Below are 18245 nucleotides of genomic sequence, written 5' to 3' on the forward strand. Positions count from 1 at the left end.
ACTATGTGGCACCCCGATTCAAGGAACCGGATTACCAGTGTTTCCAACCCAGAGATCATGACTTCTGGAAACACTCAACAACTTGGCACAGAACCGAGCTAACTTTATTGATAGCATAAGGTTACAAGTACATATCTTACAATGATAGTGGGGCCAAAGGCACCCTTGGTGCTGCAACAATATCTACATCATTTACGAAACATAGTGGGGCCTCGAAACTACTAAGTGCTTCTGCGGCGTAGCGGAACATAGCGGCAACTCCATACACAGGGACACTGCTGTGGACACTTCCTAGCATGGACCATCAGGACCTCCGTCCTCGGCTTCTCCTGCATCTGGCATGATACGCCATGTGAGTACTTGGAATGTACTCGCAAGCTCACAATAACCAAGTAATGCAGCAAACAATAGCATGGCAACAAATTATAAATAATACCACTTGCTATACTGATTATCAACTTACTCATGCCCGGGGGTTGTCTCACAAGCACCAAGATACTCATCAAGCATCTCCACTCAGTTGAAGAGTTCTTCCATCATTACTAACATTAAAATGGTTGACCATCTACTGAGGTATGGTCGGGCTGTCCATTACCATGGACACGGCTATTCGAATAGGTTTGACACTCTACAGAGGTTGCACACTTTACCCACACTATGGAGCACTGACCTCGTGATCCCATTCGGGTGGACTAGCATTACTCCAACAGGACTTGCCTGACCCGTGACTCTCTCATCGTACCCCCGGCAATCACTCTCCCTCGGAGTATTGCCCTAGGTAGCCCTGTGTCCTCATGACACCTGCCACCCTCGTGGCCAAACTAAAATCTCCCAACAAGGGGCGGGCCCAACTCATCTCAACTGGGCTCACAGGGTTATCACCGCCTACCGGGCCAAGGTAGCACACGTGCATAAACCTCCCTCTTTGGAGGTACCGGTGAAAGATCACGCGATCAGCTCAAGTCACGGCCGTCCCATATCGGCAAGATGTGGTTGTACAGTTATGCCTGGACAGGTGACTCAAGATCCACCACTAGGTTATTATGAACATGGTGATTTATTATAGTAAGCACATATTTTTGTTTGATTATTTATTAGGCATTTATTTTATAGCAAAATAAGTGAGCATAATGCATGAAAATGTATGTTATGATATGCAATACTACACCACATGGATATAATGGCTTGCCTTGATCAGTGGGGTTGTTCAAACACTCCTGGTCTTAAAAGTTTCGTTCTGAAATATATTTGCAATAACAAAAGAAAGGAAAAAGTCATATAACACCTTTTTATTAACCAGAATTTCTATGAGTGTAATTAAAATACCAAACTTTACCAAAAAATAGAGGGGATCAGTACCAACTCAATGCAAAAAGAATCAAGTCATTTGGACTTAAGAATAAAAAGATATAAATGGTCAAAGTTGCTGGTCAAATGTGAAAACAAATAAAAATAAAAAGAATCCGACAGAGGCCATGTAGAAGGCGTAAAGTGGAGGGGGCGCCTCCACTTACCGCTTCGGCCGCGGGCCTCAGCCGCTGGCAGGTGGGGCCTGCCTCTTTTAAAAGAGAGGGGGAAGGGTACAGGGACGCGGCGGCTCTCCGGCGACGGTCGCCGGCACTAGAGACGACGGCGAGGCTTGTGACAAGGGGGAATGGAATGGCTGGTCTACGACGAACACACACGTACCCGTAGCTCGACGAGAGGTGGACAGACGGCGTCGTCCCCTTCTTCTCCGGCGGCGGCGGCTTCGGGTGGTCGTCGGAGACAGTGGTTCCGGCGGCAATAGGCTCAGGCGAGGGGTCGAGGAGCACCAGGGGAAACCCTGAGCTCGATGGAGAGGTGGAGAGGGCTCTGAGGAGGGTGGTTGGAGCTGGCGACGGTGGGGCTGCAAGTGGAGGAACTCCGGCGATGGTTCGAGGCAAGAGGGCCTCTTGGCCATGGCTCACTCTATGGGGGGGGGGCAATTGTAGGCTGCAGGAGGGGGATGGAGAGCTCGAAGGGGGTCGTGGCGACCTTTAAATAGGCCGGCGACGAGCGCGGCCGATCTCTCCCGAAGCGGTGAGGATGAGATCGGCCACTAGAGCAGGGGGTGAGCTGGCCATCGCGGAGTGACCTGAGGTGATGGAGGAGGGCGCAGGGTCGATGGGACGTCTCCTATGCCATTAATGGCTCGCAGATGCCCACAGTGGCCGGAGCCGACTGTTAGGTCCATGGAGGGGCTTGGCAGGGAGCAGCGGCGACTATCTCCGGCGACCCATGGCCTTCCGGAGGTGCGACGCGGCTTCCAGGGACGCCCTCGACACCACAGACAAGGAGGGGCAGTGATTGACGGCACAAGCGGCTCGGCTGCCACAGGGGGCTGCACAGCGCGCGCGCTATGGCATGCCAGTACCATGGTCACCACGGTTACGGTTGCCACAGAGCCACACAAGCCTGGGGACCTTGTCCATTGTGTCGACCTTACTCTTACCAGTCACTATCCATCACTAGATCGACCAGTTACTCACTCCTACAGAGTGTAGCATCAACTACAGCTTCTACCTGCAAACTTGGGGAGGATCTAGAGCTCAAATGGGTTAGGGTTAGGGAAAGCTAGCATGTCTGGGTTAATCAGCATAGGAAAGACTATAGACTGGCAAAGTTTGAAAGGATTTGAAGATCAAATGAATATAGTTCCTTTGTAAATCATCTTTCTGGTCCAGGATGCAAATGAGCTCATGACACTCACATGCAAGCCCTGCTAACGGTGAAACTTGGTGGCGGAGTGTTATTTAGTAGTGCACACATGTCCAATTTTTTTTAGATCATTGGTGCACCCCTAGCTAGCACTTCCTTCACAAAGGTTCAGTTTTAACAGAAACTTAGCAGAGTTTTCCTGCTCAAAACTTGTACTGGACCATCAGATGTTTTTATATATTTGAACTAAATATGATCCCTTGGGGCTAAGGGAATTTATTGGGAATTTTCTAAAACATGAAAAATAGGGCTGCTTCACAAAGTGACAATTCTGGTCAGAAAAGAAATAATTTTTCTAGCCAAAATTTTACATTGGGCAATGAAATGTTTTTGAAGATTTTGAAATCATATGATACTGAGAACACGTGGAAAAAGTTTTGGCGTCAATGGCTTATCCGAACTATAGCTTGCTTTACAACCCATGGTGATGTCATAATTTCCCCAAAATTGAAAAAGAATTATTTGAAATATTTAATTATTGCAAATTATTCCAAGGATGGTTTTGGCAGGAGGCAAAAGGTTTGGGTTGCTTGTGACAAGAAATCAGAGTCTCACAATCCAACTTGCTTCAGAAAATTTGAAAATCCATCAATTTGCATGTGAAACTTCAAAATAGTTTGAAAAGAAAAAGTTTGAAAAATCAGGGTGTTACATACTAGAAAGTTAGAGGCTCAAAAGTAATGGGAAGTACAGACAAGTAGACCGTTTATCCATCAACATCTACTCTATAATCATCCACCTTGAGATATCTATCCAAAACATCTCGTTAGTATTAAGTTGCGAGCCCCACCCAAAGTGTAAACTCAAAGCAACGGACAACTGCATTAACGAACTTTGCATAAGGTAAACAATCCTTGCAACCGTGGTCAGAAGCTGCATTTTTTCTCCCTGGTGACAACATCACATCCCCTAGTCTCATGTTTCTGTCACTGAAGCTAGACATCAGGGGGCATGAACCCACAATCATGCATAACACTCCCTCTTGGCGTTATAATCTACTACTCAGCTAAAGCAATAAAAAGCAACGGAGAACATGCATGAATTACCCAGGAACATATTATAAAAGGAGAACCAAATATATAACTCATCACAATCTGAACATAATCTCATAATCCATCGGATCCCAGCAAACTGAGCATAGCAACAGCAGGTAAATTACATAGATGCCTTGATCATGTAGGTCAGCTCACAAGGGCTAAGCATTGAAGCAGAAGATTGGAGAGAAGACATCACATAGCTACTGGTCATGGAGTTATGGTCCAAGGAGGACTACTCACGGCACGTCCGCGAAGCGTCCATGATGGTGGAGAAGCTCCTGGAGGTCAATCCTCCCTCCGGCAGGGTATCGGGAAGAGGTCCTCTCGCGCTCCCCATCTCGGAAGCGCTGCAGCGGTGGAACGGTGGAGAAATTCGCGATTCTGGATCTATCCTTAGGGTTTTCCGTCCGAGGGGTAAATATAGGCCAAAGGAGGGCGCCAGGGGGTGGACCAGCCGCCCAGGCGACCTGGTGGCGCGGTCAGGAGGGGGCCTGTGCCAGGTGGCCGCCTCGGTGAGGCCTGGCTCCCCTTTGGCCCATCTTGGTGCTTCGTGAAGCTTTCGTCCCACTCATTTTTATATATTTTTCTTGGGATTTTTGGGGCTCTGAATATTGGGGTTAAGTCCCTGCAATTAAAAGACATCAACAGACAGAAAACTAGCACTGGGTGCACTGAGTTAGTAGGTTAGTCCAAATATGTGTAAAAATGTTTGAAAGTGTAGCAAAAAATATAACAATGTCACCCAAAAGAGCATGGAACAAACATAAATTATAGATATGTTTGGGACATATCAGCGGCCGTGCACAAGTTTAATCCGAAATACACAAGTCTTTTCTACTAAAATGCCAAGCCATGTGGTATCAGCGCAACACTAAAGTGCACATAGGACCGTATGATGGACCATATTGAAGTGTTTTTCAACTACATGGCCAAACGTGTAGGACTCTAGCAACCTCAAGGACAAAACATGTAATTTTCTCTCTTTTTTATATTTTATGCTTACTGATTTGGATTCAGAAAAAATATTTCGTCATAGGACCTCCATATGGAATGCAATGCCAATAATGTGTAGGTCAATTCAATGGAGGTCACTGGTCCTAAAATTTCACTTCGGTCACTAGAGTTAGGAATGCGCAAAAAGACAATGAAAGCTATACCCGTGAATACCGACTGTTATTGTGTACGCTTTGGTTTTCGTATTCTGCTTACATCGCATACTGTTTAACTGATTGACCATCCACGTAACCATTAGCAGAGTTCAATTCATTAGCAATCACTAAACAAACATATCCCTGCATTGCAACGGAAGATCATCGGTTCCTATGAATCACGGTTGACGAAGTGTCATGGGAGTCACTCATGAGAAAAACAAGATGGACCACTTGAGGATGACGACGTGAGCTCAATGGGCCATGATTCCGAGTAAATTTTGTTGGAATTATGTGTCCTGCAACTATATCCAAATAATAGGAATTTCTAATATTTGGAATACCTCATTATAAAATTATACATGAATTTATACATGGAATTACTTTACATGATTGTCATGGAATTATCATTTGTTGGAACGTACTTAGGTTATATGCTTAAGGAAGCTGGTTGATTATTACTGGAATACAATATAATATTTATATTGGAAAGACTACCCGGGTACACTAATGATTGGAAGGAGCTAGATCGTATAGTTAGATTATAGCCCTAATGTTGATCTACATAATTAGAGGAATTTACACTCTATTATGGCGTGTTTCTCACAAGCGTGTGCTCCGGGGACATAATGGGTAGAATTCGTTAACAGACAAATATGATCGTGGTTGGTAATTTGATCTGGACTCTATCCCGGAAACTAGTGGAAAATACTAGGAATCTTACATTTTTATAAGAGGTGGACTCTTCGAAAATACAGTATAAGAAGATCCCTACCCCCTAGCCTGTGAGATGCGAATTGTGAGCGGCACCACGAATAAGCGCACAGGAATAGGCCGTAGACCACAACCCTAAATTCTAGCAGATTTATCAACGTGAAGAATATTATTTATTGCAAGATCAATAAATTTGAAATAATAGAAGCAACAAGCAATTATAAATTATTTATTGTCATATTTCCTTGTTCATGATAATCGCATATTATCCATGCTATAATTGTATTGATTGGAAACTCATATAAATGTATGGATACCTAGACAATACCGTGTCCCTAGTGAGCCTCTACTAGACTAGCTCGTTGATCAAAGATGGCTAAGGTTTCCTAGCCATAGACTTGAGTTGTCATTTGATAACGGGATCACATCATTAGGAGAATGATGTGATGGACAAGACCCAAACCTTAAGCATAGCGTTTGATCGTATCTAGTTTATTGTTATTGCTTTCTGCATGTCAAAGTATATGTTCCTATGACCATTAGATCATGCAATTCACTGACACCACAGGAATGCCTTGTGTGTATCAAACGCACAACGAAACTGGGTAATTATAAATATGCTCTATAGGTATCTGTGAGGGTGACTGTGGAATTGGCATGGATCAAGACTATAATTTGTCACTCCGTGTGACAGAGAGGTATCTCGGGACCCACTTGGTAATACAACATCACAACAAGCTTCCAAGCAATGTGACTGAGGATTTAGTCATGGAATTTTGTATTACAGAATGATTAAAGAGACTTCCGGTAATGAGATTGAACTAGGTATATAGATACCGACGATCGAATCTCTGGCAAGTAACAAACTAATGGACAAAGGGTACTCCATACAGGATTGATTAAATCCTTGGCATCATGGTTTGACCAATGAAGATCTTTGTGAAATATGTTGGAATCAATACGGACATCTAGGTCCCGCTATTCGTAATTGACCGTAGAGGTGTCTCGGTCATGTCTGCATAGTTCTCGAACCTGTAGGGTCTGCACACTTAACGTTCGGTGACGCAAGAGTATTATTGGGATACGTACGTTGGTGAATGAATGTTGCTCGGAGTCTTGGATAAGATCTTGGACATCACGAGGAGCTCCGCAATGGTGTGCAGGTAAAGATTTTAATATGGGAAGACATATTTTGGCTATCGAAAAAAGTTTCGGGTTTTATCGATATTGTATCGGGAAGCTTGTGGAAGGTTCCAGAGGGTTCCGGAGGAGTTCGGAAGGGTCCCTCCAACCCCTAGGACGTGCATGGGCTGTAAGGGGGAATCCAAGCCTTGTTGGGACAACCCCCAAGGGCCCATGCGGTTGGGAGGGAAGAGTCCCTAAAGGGGAAGGCACCTCCTAGGTGCCTTGGGGAGGGAGGAAACCTCCCTAGGCCCACGCCCCTCCTTGTAGGATGGGCTAGGTGATGGAGATATGTACCTAGGGTAGGGTCATAGGCCTGACCTAAATGTCCTACCCAAGGGTACCTTATTATTAGCTGAAGGTTCACATAGAAGATTCCAACTGGATGGTCATGGCACCTAAAAATCACTTGGTGCATAAACACTCGGAAGATATTCCCATCCACTCGACGACCTACTTCCACTCGGAAGGTTCCAGTCGACATAGAAGACCAGAAGCCACATCCACGGATGCAGACGGGCATGCGCTCGGCTAATGGTCATGAATATCATTGATTACAAACATACGTTATCAGTAACGTATATCTTTAAACCATATTGATCGAGCCCTTAGATGTTGAGGCCTTGATGAGGGGTAGCGCACTCTATATAAGACACCCCTCCCCTCTGGCACAAGGGTTCGCACCCCCTGTAACACACATTCCACACCGCAAGAGCTCCCGAGCACTGAGATGTAGGGCTATTACCTCTAAGAGAGGGGCCTAAACTCATACATCATGTGTACAAGCTTGCCGCAGCTAGGACTCTGCCCTCTCCATTCGTACCCTACACCTCTACCGTCAAGTTCATTCCCACGACAGTTGGCACCCACCGTGGGGCAGGCGTCTGATAACCCACAAGTGTAGGGGATCGCAACAGTTTTCGAGGGTAGAGTATTCAACCCAAATTTATTGATTCGACACAAAGGGAAGCGAAAGAATATTCTCAAGTATTAGTAGCTGAGTTTGTCAATTTCAACCACACCTGAAAGATTAGTGTCTGCAAGCAAAGTATCAGTAGCAAAGTGGTATGATAACAACGGTGCCAGAAACAGATCTGTTGACGGCAGACTATTCCTAACTTGTTGTATCAATGGAGCCAGTAAATAGCACGTGGACGGGGGACTATTCTTTCCCGGCAACGGCTCCAAAAAAGTCTTGCAACAAGTAGCAGCAAAGTAACAGCAGTAGTGACAACAGTAGCAAATAACAACAGTAGTAGCAACAGTAGTAGCAGCAGAGTAACAGTAGTAGCGACATCAATAGCAACAAAGTAACGTAGCAAGGACCAGTAGTAAAAGACTCGTAGGCAGTCGATCGCTGATGGATGAGTATACCGGATGTGATTCATCATGTAACAGCTATAACACGGAGAGATAAGTAACTAGCTCCCGTTCGTCAATCTAATGTAGGCATGTATTCCGTATGTAGTCATACGTGCTTAGGGAAAAGAACTTGCATGACATCTATTGTCCAACCCTACCGTGGCAGCAGGGTCCTAATGGAAACTACGGGATATTAAGGTTCTCCTTTTAATAAACAACCAGACCAATGCATTAACACGTGGTGAATACATGAACTCCTCATACTATGGCCATCTCCAGGAGTGGTTCCGGCTATTGTCACTCCGGGGTTGCCGGGTCATAACACATAGTAGGTGACTACAACTTGCAAGATAGGATCTAAAAGACACATATATTGGCGACAACATAATAGGTTCAGATCTGAAATCATGGCACTCGGGCCCTAGTGATAAGCATTAAGCATAGCCAAGTAGTAGCAACATCAATCTAGAACATAGTGGATACTAGGGATCAATCCCCGTCAAAACTAACTCGATTACATGATAGATCTCATCCAACTCATCACCGTCCAACAAGCCTACGATGAGATTACTCACGAACCGTGAAGATCATCATGGAATTGTCGATGGAGGAAGGTTGATGATGACGATGGCGACGATTTCCCCTCTCCGGAGCCCAGAACGGACTCCAGATCTGCCCTCCAGATGAAGAACAGGAGGTGGTGTCGCCTCCGTATCGTAAAATGCGATGAATCCTTCTCTCTAATTTTTTTCCGGGCGAGACGGAATAAATAGAGCTGAGTTTGGGGGCAGTGGCGCCATGTGGCCCCACAAGCCCTCACGACGCGGCCTCGGGGGTGGCCGCGGCCTAGGGGCTTGTGGCCCACTGGCACACCCCCTCCGGTGGATCTTTGCGCAGGTATTTTTCATTAATTCCAGAAAAATTCTCCGTAAATTTTCAGGACATTCCGAGAACTTTTATTTCTGCACAAAAACAACACCATGGCAATTCTGCTGAAAACAGCGTTAGTCCGGGTTAGTTCCATTCAAATCATGCAAGTTACAGTCCAAAATAAGGGCAAAAGAGTTTGGAAAAGTAGATACGTTGGAGACGTATCAACTCCCCCAAGCAATTCAGTTGAAAAACTGAAAGAGCTAAAAGAAAAATTTTGACGAACTCTGTTTGATCTTGTGGTTGCAACTATGTCTAACTCATAACCAGAATTTCAGCAAGATCACAAGCAAACCACATATGACATCTAGGTCTCACGGTAAACTCATATCAATGGCATAATCAACTAGCGAGCAAATAATAATAAGTCTCAAACGTCAACACTTCAATCAAAACAATCATGAAGTTGTACGAATAGGTGGCATCTCACTAGCTCTTTCTAAGACCGCAAAACATAAATGCAGAGCACCTTCAAAGACCAAGGGCTGACTAAACATTGTAACTCATGGCAAAGAAGATCCAATCACAGTCATTCTCAACACAGTTAAAAGCAAAGCATAAAAATGACACAGGCGCTCTCTAATTGGTGCTTTTGTAAGAGGAGGATGACTCAACAGGAACATAAATAGACAGGCCCTTCGTAGAGGGAAGCATTGATTTGCAGAGGTGCTAGAGCTCAAGCTTTGAAAACAGAGATAATAATTTTGGGTGGCATGCTTTCATTGTCAACGCAATGACTAAGAGTTCTCAACATCTTCCACGCTACACATGGTATAGGCGGTTCCCAAATAGAAAAGTAAAGTTTTGACTCCCCCACCACCAATCAATCACACTCCACGGCTAGCCGAATCCTCGGGTACCGTCCATACCAACATCAATCCTGGGGGAGTTTTGTTTGCAATTATATTTTTGATTTGAGCATGGAACTGGGAATTCCAATTACCGGCCCCTTTCTCGTGAATGATAGTGAATAAACACATGTCGAGGATAACACGCCTAGCATGGAAGATACTGATAACCCCCTGTCACCACATGAGCGGTTCGGGCATGCAAAACAGATTATTTCTTGAAGATTTAGAGAGTGGCACATGGAAATTTACTTGGAACGGCAGGTAGATACCGCACATAGGTAGGTATGGTGGACTCATATGGAACAACTTTGGGTTTATGGAAGTGGATGCACAAGCAGTATTCCCGCTTAGTACAAGTGAAGGCTAGCAAAAGACTGGGAAGCGACCAACTAGAGAGCGACAACAGTCATCAAAATGCATTGAGATTAACTAGCATTGAGTGCAAGCATGAGTAGGACATAAATCACCATGAACATGAACATCATAGAGGCTATGTTGATTTTTTTCAACTACATGCGTGAACATGCGCCAAGTCAAGCCACTTGAAACATTCAAAGGAGGATACCATCCTATCATACTACATCATAGTCATCTCAAAATTCATGTGGGCATCAAAGACAAACCATTATAAGCTCCTAGCTAAGTAAGCATGGCATAAGCAACTATGATCTCTAAGTTGTCATTGCAAACATGTTTCTCTCACAACAAAGATGAATCATGCACGATGACCTAGTCATATTTACAAAAACAAAATAGATCGAGTCCATACCAGCTTTTCCAGGCTCAGTCACTTCATCATATATCGTCATTATTGCCTTTCACTTGCACGACCGAACGAAGTGAACAATAATAAGCGTGCTCGTGCATTGGACTACGCTGGAATCTGCACGCAAACACAAAGGAGAAGACAAAGTAATATGGCTCTTTGAAAGCTAAACAGGTATGCATGCAAGAGCCACTAAACATTGTAACCAATATCTTCTACCTTGACACAAAGAAAAAGAAAACTATTTACACGGGAAAGCTCCCGACAAGCAAAAGACTAAAAAGAAAATCTTTTTGGGTTTTCTCAAACTAGACAGACACACGAAAAGAAAACGAGAAAAAGAAAATAAACTAACATGGATGATACAGTGGCAAAGTGTGAACACTGGCTAACAAAGTGAAAGCATAAGCAAGAATGTAAAGTCGGTGAGAACACGTACTTCCCCAAGCTTAGGCTTTTGGCCTAAGTTGGTCTACTCCCAAGGAGGGAAATAACCAGCTCCAGGATACTCCAAAGTGGACTGAGGATGCCACTGCTGTGTGAGCTCCTCTGGCTCCCACTGATAAACCGACATCTGGTACTCGACTGGTGGCTCGGGCACGGGCACCTGTGGTTGGGCTAAGCCCCAATATACGTAGATGTCCGAGGGCATGATAATGTACCTGCCTGCATGAAGATTGAACAAAGAAGGAGCATGCAAAGTAATAGTCTCACGAGTACCCTGACTAAATACCAGGTTATAAATCATCCTTCTACTTATATCTCTATCAAGAAAGTCATGGCGAACCATGCTATCGTAATCTAGATATCTCTCGGGAAGAAGAACCTCTTCTTCCTCCTCCAGTCTAATGGGTATCTCAAAGTGTCTGGCAAGATGGGTAGCATAGATACCTCCATAGACAACACCTTTAGAACGGTTCAGGTTCAACCATTAAGCTACTATGGCGCCCAAGCTATAAGTTTTATCGTTATAAAGGGCTTCACGCAAGACCGCAAGATTTGGGAAACTAAGTGAGCCAGCCTTCCGACGGCTAATCAAACATTTCCCACAAAAAGTGAGAAGTACCGAAGCATGGGAAAAATGAATGCTAGCAGCTATGGCGCAAGACACTCCTCTCTCCTCTCCTATAGCAATCGTACCGATGAAAGCTTCCAAGTCCCGTGGACGAGGTTCATGAATATCCCCAACGTAAGGTAATTTGCAAACATTGCAAAAATCCTGGAGTGACATGCGCTGGGGGATATCATAAAGTCTGAACTCAACCATAGGAGGATTCTTCCTCGTATAGAAGTTAAAGCTTTGTACGAAGATATTAGTGAGGAGGAGGTATTGCAGACACTTATCTCCAACGAAGGCGGTAAGGCCTGCGTTTTCCACCAAGTGATAAAAGTCCTCATAAATTCCAGCGGCGTGTAAGAACACGTCGCTTGGCCACTCACAAGCTCGAACTTCTGCAACTCGAGGAACCAGATACTTGGGCTTCTTCTCACTCCCATCATCCTTGGGGTCACGGCTTGAAGAGCCTCTCAAGAACCTCCTCATCTTTTCCTTTTTCTATCTCTAAAAATTTCTGAAATTTTTAGTGACTCTAAGGAAAAGTGAATGAGGCTCAACTAAAATCATAGCAACTACTCCCACAAGTGCCTAGAGACCATATTACGCATCAAAGCTACTTGGGACCAGCTAAAATCAGCATGCAAAGCTCAAGAACTTGGTCACCAAGGCAGCAAAAATACGCGGAGTATAAGGCACTGGAGCAAAAACTAATTGTACCAATGGAGGAGTCACTTACCAAGGAGTAATTTCCCCAAAACAATTCGGAGAATGGTGATTTGAGCAAAGAGATCGAAAATCCCAGCAAGAGGAGCAAGAACACGGGTTTGAGATGCGAAACGATTTTTTCTGGAGGTAGGAGAACCAGATGAGAGCAAGAATGAGTGGAGGGGGTGCCTGTGGGCCCCACAAGCCTGGGTGGCGTGGCCAGGGGGTGCCCGCGCCGTTGGGGCTTGGGGCGCACTGGTTTGCCCCCCAGACAAGCTCTTTGGCTCACAATATTTCAAAAATTCCAGAAAAAATCATACTTGATTTTCAGGACGTTCGAAGAACTTTTATTTTCGGGGTACTTTTCTATCAGACGCTAAAACAGAAAACAGGGAAAACTAAACTAAATCTATCATTTTTCTTCTAAGCAACCTAAAGTGAAAGCTTGGAACACACGTTTGTGACTCCTTGATTCATCCATGTCATGGTCATCGAAAGAAAATCCGTTAATGAGGTTGATCAAGTCTCCCCGACAAACCTTTTCGAATCGCAAAAGAGAACAAAGAATTTCCGAATAGTCACTAGGTCACCTCAATGGGATATGTATCTCCCCAACAAGCAAATCATACTTCATCTTGACACGAGGAATAGGGCATTCAAAGCTCCCAATAAGTATCGATGAAGTTTTTTCGATAGCATTGATGCAATGTACTCGATATTGTTTCTTCGGAAAGTACACCGTATGCTCATTACCGTTGACATGGAAAGTGACATTGCCTTTGTTGCAATCTATAACAGCCCCTGCAGTGTTTAAAAAGTGTCTTCCGAGGATGACCGCCATGGCATCATCCACAGGAATATCCAAGATAACAAAGTCTGGTAAGATAGTGACGTTGGCAACCACAACAGGCACATCCTCGCAAATGCCGATAGGGAAAGCAGTTGATTTGTCGGCCATTTGCAGAGAGATTTCAGTGGGTGTCAACTTATCCAATTCAAGTCTACGATAAAGAGAGAGAGGCATAACACTAACACCGGCTCCAAGGTCGCATAAAGCAGTTCTAACGTAGTTACCTTTAATGGAGCAAGGTATAGTGGGCACACCGAGATCACCTAGTTTCTTAGGAGTTCCACCATTGAACGTATAGTTAGTGAGCATTGTGGAAATCTCAACCTCAGGTATCCTCCTCTTATTAGTCACAATATCTTTCATGTACTTAGCATACACAGACATTTTGAGCATATCTGTCAAACGCATTTGCACAAAGACAGGTCTGATCATTTGAACGAATCGCTCAAAATCCTCATCATCCTTTTTCTTGGATGGTTTGGGAGGAAAGGGCATAGGTTTCTGAAGCCATGGTTCCCTTTCTTTACCATGCTTCCTAGCAGCAAAGTCATTCTTATCAAGATCAACAGGTTCAATCTCCACATCCTTATCATTGCCAGGTTGAGCATCAACAGGAACATCACTATTGATATTATCATTAGGCTCATGTTCATCACAAGATTGTGTCTTAGCATCAGAAACAGAGGCATCGTTTGGACTCTCAGGTGTAGCAGCAACAGGGTTGCTAGCGTGCAGGTTCCTATCATCTTTCTTCTTCTTTCTAGGATGACTAGGTGCATTAGTGCTAACCTTGAGAATCTTGTTCAATTCTCTTCGGATGATCCTCAGGATACAAAGGTTCCTGGGTCATTCTACCGCCTCTAGTGACGACTCTAACGGAATTGTCATTCAACTCATTGAGAAAGTCATTCTGAGCTTTAAGTACTTGTTCTACTTGAGTAGTAACCATATAGGCATGTTTACTCAGGAGCTTAAGATCATTGACATTTCTGTCCACACAAGCACTTAAATGACTAAGCATATGAGCATTCTTTTCCAATTGTCTGCTAACATAATCATTGAAACTCTGTTGTTTGGCAACAAAGTTATAAAATTCATCCAGGCATAAGCTAGCAGGTTTATCAAAAGGAATATCACTCTCATCATACATACGCAGAGAATTTACTTCTACAACCTATATCGGGTTATCGAGACCATGGATCTCTTCGATAGGTGGTAGATTTTTGACATCTTCAGATTTAATGCCTTTCTCTCGCATAGATTACTTGGCTTCTTGCATATCTTCAGGACTGAGGAATAGAATACCTCTTTTCTTCATAGTTGGCTTCGGAGGTGGTTCGGGAATAGCCCAAGCATTCTCATTGCACAAGATGTTATTCAGTAGAATCTCAGCTTGTTCTACAGTTCGTTCCCTAAAAACACAACCAGGACAACTATCTAGGTGGTCTTTGGAAGCATCGGTAAGTCCATTATAGAAGATATCAAGTATTTCATTCTTCTCAAGAGGGTGATCAGGCAAAGCATTCAATAGCTGGATGAGCCTCCCCCAAGCTTGTGGTAGACTCTCTTCTTCAGCTTGAGCAAAGTTGTATATTTCCCGCAAGGCAACTTGCTTCTTATGGGCAGGGAAATATTTTTCAGAGAAGTAGTAGACCATATCTTGGGGGCTACGCACACATCCAGGAGCAAGAGAAGTGAACCAAGTCTTAGCATCATCCTTCAGCGAGAAAGGAAACAGCTTGAGGATATAGTAGTGGCGGATCTTTTCCTCACTAGTGAATAGGGTGGCTATATCGTGCAGTTTGGTAAGATGGACTACAACCGTTTCAGACTCATAAGCGTGAAAATGATGTGATTCAACCAGAGTGATTAACTCAGGGTCGACAGAGAATTCATAATCCTTATCGGTCACAAAGATAGGCGAAGTAGCAAACTTCGGGTTGTATTTCATCCTAGCGTTCAGAGATTTTTCTTTCCACTTGCGAAGTAGTTTCTCAACATCATTGCTATCCTTACACGCAAGAAAGTCCTCAGCTATCTCTCCTTCCATAACATAGCGCTCAGGCATAATAGGCAATTCAGGCATAGTAGCAGGTTATACTTCAATAATATCAGCAATTTGAGAAGTATCATCACGTCTAGCAGCAACTCTAGCAAGTTGTGCATCAAGGAATGCACCTAGTGGAAGCAGTATCAAGCATAGCATCACTAGGCATAGTATCAAGCATAGCATCATCAGGCATAGTATCAAGCATAGCATCATCAGGCATAGTATCAAGCATAGCATCATGGGCAGCACAAGTAGCATCATCAAGCACATGCGACATATCAAGATTTCTAGCAGGAGGTGATGTCGCAAACTTACTCAAAACTGAAGGTGAATAAAGTGCAGAGCTAGATGGCAGTTCCTTAGCTCTCCTCGTAGTGGAAGGCAAGATTTTAGTTATTGGATCTTTCAGATTCCTCATACTGACCAGCACACGAAAATCCCAAGTGAATCAGAGAATATAGCTGTGCTTCCCCGGCAACGGCGCTAGAAAATAGTCTTGATAACCCACAAGTGTAGGGGATCGCAACAGTTTTGAGGGTAGAGTATTCAACCCAAATTTATTGACTCGACACAAAGGGAAGCGAAAGAATATTCTCAAGTATTAGCAGCTAAGTTTGTCAATTTCAATCACACCTGAAAGATTAGTGCCTGCAAGCAAAGCATCAGTAGCAAAGTGGTATGACAACAACGGTGCCAGAAAGAGATCTGTTGACGGCAGATTATTCCTAACTTGTTGTATCAATCACGCCAGTAAATAGCACCTGGACGGGGGACTATTCTTTCCCGGCAACGGCTCCAGAAAAGTCTTGCAACAAGTAGCAGCAAAGTAACAACAGTAGTGACATCAGTAGCAAGTAACAACAGTAGTAGCAACAGTAGCAGCAGCAAAGTAACAACAGAGTAACAACAGTAGCGATAGCAGTAGCAGCGAAGTAACGTAGCAAGGACCAGTAGTAAAATACTTGTAGGTAGTGGATCGGTGATGGATGAGTATACCGGATTTGATTCATCATGTAACAACTATAACACGGAGAGATAAGTAACTAGCTCCCGTTCGTCAATCTAATGTAGGCATGTATTCCGTATGTAGTCACACGTGCTTAGGGAAAAGAACATGCATGACATCTGTTGTCCATCCCTCCCGTGGCAGCAGGGTCCTAATGGAAACTACGGGATATTAAGGTTCTCCTTTTAATAAAGAACCGGACCAACGCATTAACCCGTGGTGAATACATGAACTCGTCATACTATGGTCATCTCCGGGAGTGGTTCCGGCTATTGTCACTCCGGGGTTGTCGGGTCATAAGACATAGTAGGTGACTACAACTTGCAAGATAGGATCTAAAACACACATATATTGGCGACAGCATAATAGGTTCAGATCTAAAATCATGGCACTCGGGCCCAAGTGACAAGCATTAAGCATAGCCAAGTAGTAGCAACATCAATCTAGAACATAGTGGATACAAGGGATCAATCCCCGTCAAAACTAACTCGATTACATGATAGATCTCATCCAACTCATCACCGTCCAGCAAGCCTACGATGAGTTTACTCACGAACGGTGAAGAGCATCATGCAATTGTCGATGGAGGAAGGTTGATGATGACGATGGCGACGATTTCCCCTCTCCGGAGCCCAGAACGGACTCTAGATCTGCCCTCTAGATGAAGAACAGGAGGTGGGGGCGCGTGTGTATCGTAAAACGCGATGATTCCTTCTCTATGATTTTTTTTCCGGGCGAGATGAAATAAATAGAGTTGAGTTTGGGGGCGGTGGCGCCACATGGGCCACACAAGCCCTCACGACGCGGCCTAGGGGGGTGGCCGCGGCCCAGGGGCTTGTGGCCCACTGGCACACCCCCTCCGGTGGATCTTTATGCAGGTATTTTTCATTAGTTCCAGAAAAATTGTCCGTAAATTTTCAGGATATTCCGAGAACTTTTATTTCTGCACAAAAACAACACCCATGGTAATTCTGCTGAAAACAGCGTTAGTCCGGGTTAGTTCCATTCAAATCATGCAAGTTAGAGTCTGAAACAAGGGCAAAAGAGTTTGGAAAAGTAGATACGTTAGAGACGTATCAGTGTCTAAGCGACTTCTCGCAAGTTTGCGAATTTCACTCTTCGCCATGTCTTCCGGCTGCGATTTGTTCATGTGTGATGAGATCTATTTCGGCGCCCTCATCTTCGTTGCCAATGACTCGGCATGGCTGCAGGAAGTGCCACTCGACATCGAGGCGCTCCCGATCCGTGGAGCGACGCACTTTCGTGCAAGCTCCTTCGACATACTCCTTCGACAGTCGTCGACTCCGCTGTCGGTTGTTCACTCCGCTGTTCGTCATCACACGCGATCCGGTCGCTCACGACTCCAGCAATGGGTGAAGCACGCAGTGGCTCGCTAGGTGTCATCTCCTTCGACTCCTCAGGTCGCTGCCATCGAACCTGTTGTACCCCTTCAGAACCCGATCCACTCGGCATCAGATCAGTCTGATGTTCCTTTCGAGTGTGAGAGCTGCAACCTGGCAGCGGAGGTCTTCATGGCAGGCTCCACGGAGAGCCCATCCGGGTTCGGTCGCGGTGAGCACGAGCTTGGCGAACCGTCGACTAGACACAGTCGTCGTCGTCCACCAACTTCTAGTCGGCGTCAGCGACAAATCTGCTCAAGTGGTCAACAAGACAACATTGAGGTATATCATACTCCGGTACTTAACGTTGTAGCAGCAGCTAAGATAGCAGACTCTATTCAGCCATCAGATTCAGAGGCTGGTAGAGGATTAGAGCAGATCCGCACTTTGCTTCAAGCAACACAACAACAGAATACAGCTGTATCACATTCACTCAATAGGTTTCACA

The sequence above is a fragment of the Hordeum vulgare genome, chromosome 7H (genome assembly GCF_904849725.1).
Source record: "Hordeum vulgare subsp. vulgare chromosome 7H, MorexV3_pseudomolecules_assembly, whole genome shotgun sequence".
Taxonomy (NCBI): Eukaryota; Viridiplantae; Streptophyta; class Magnoliopsida; order Poales; family Poaceae; genus Hordeum; species Hordeum vulgare.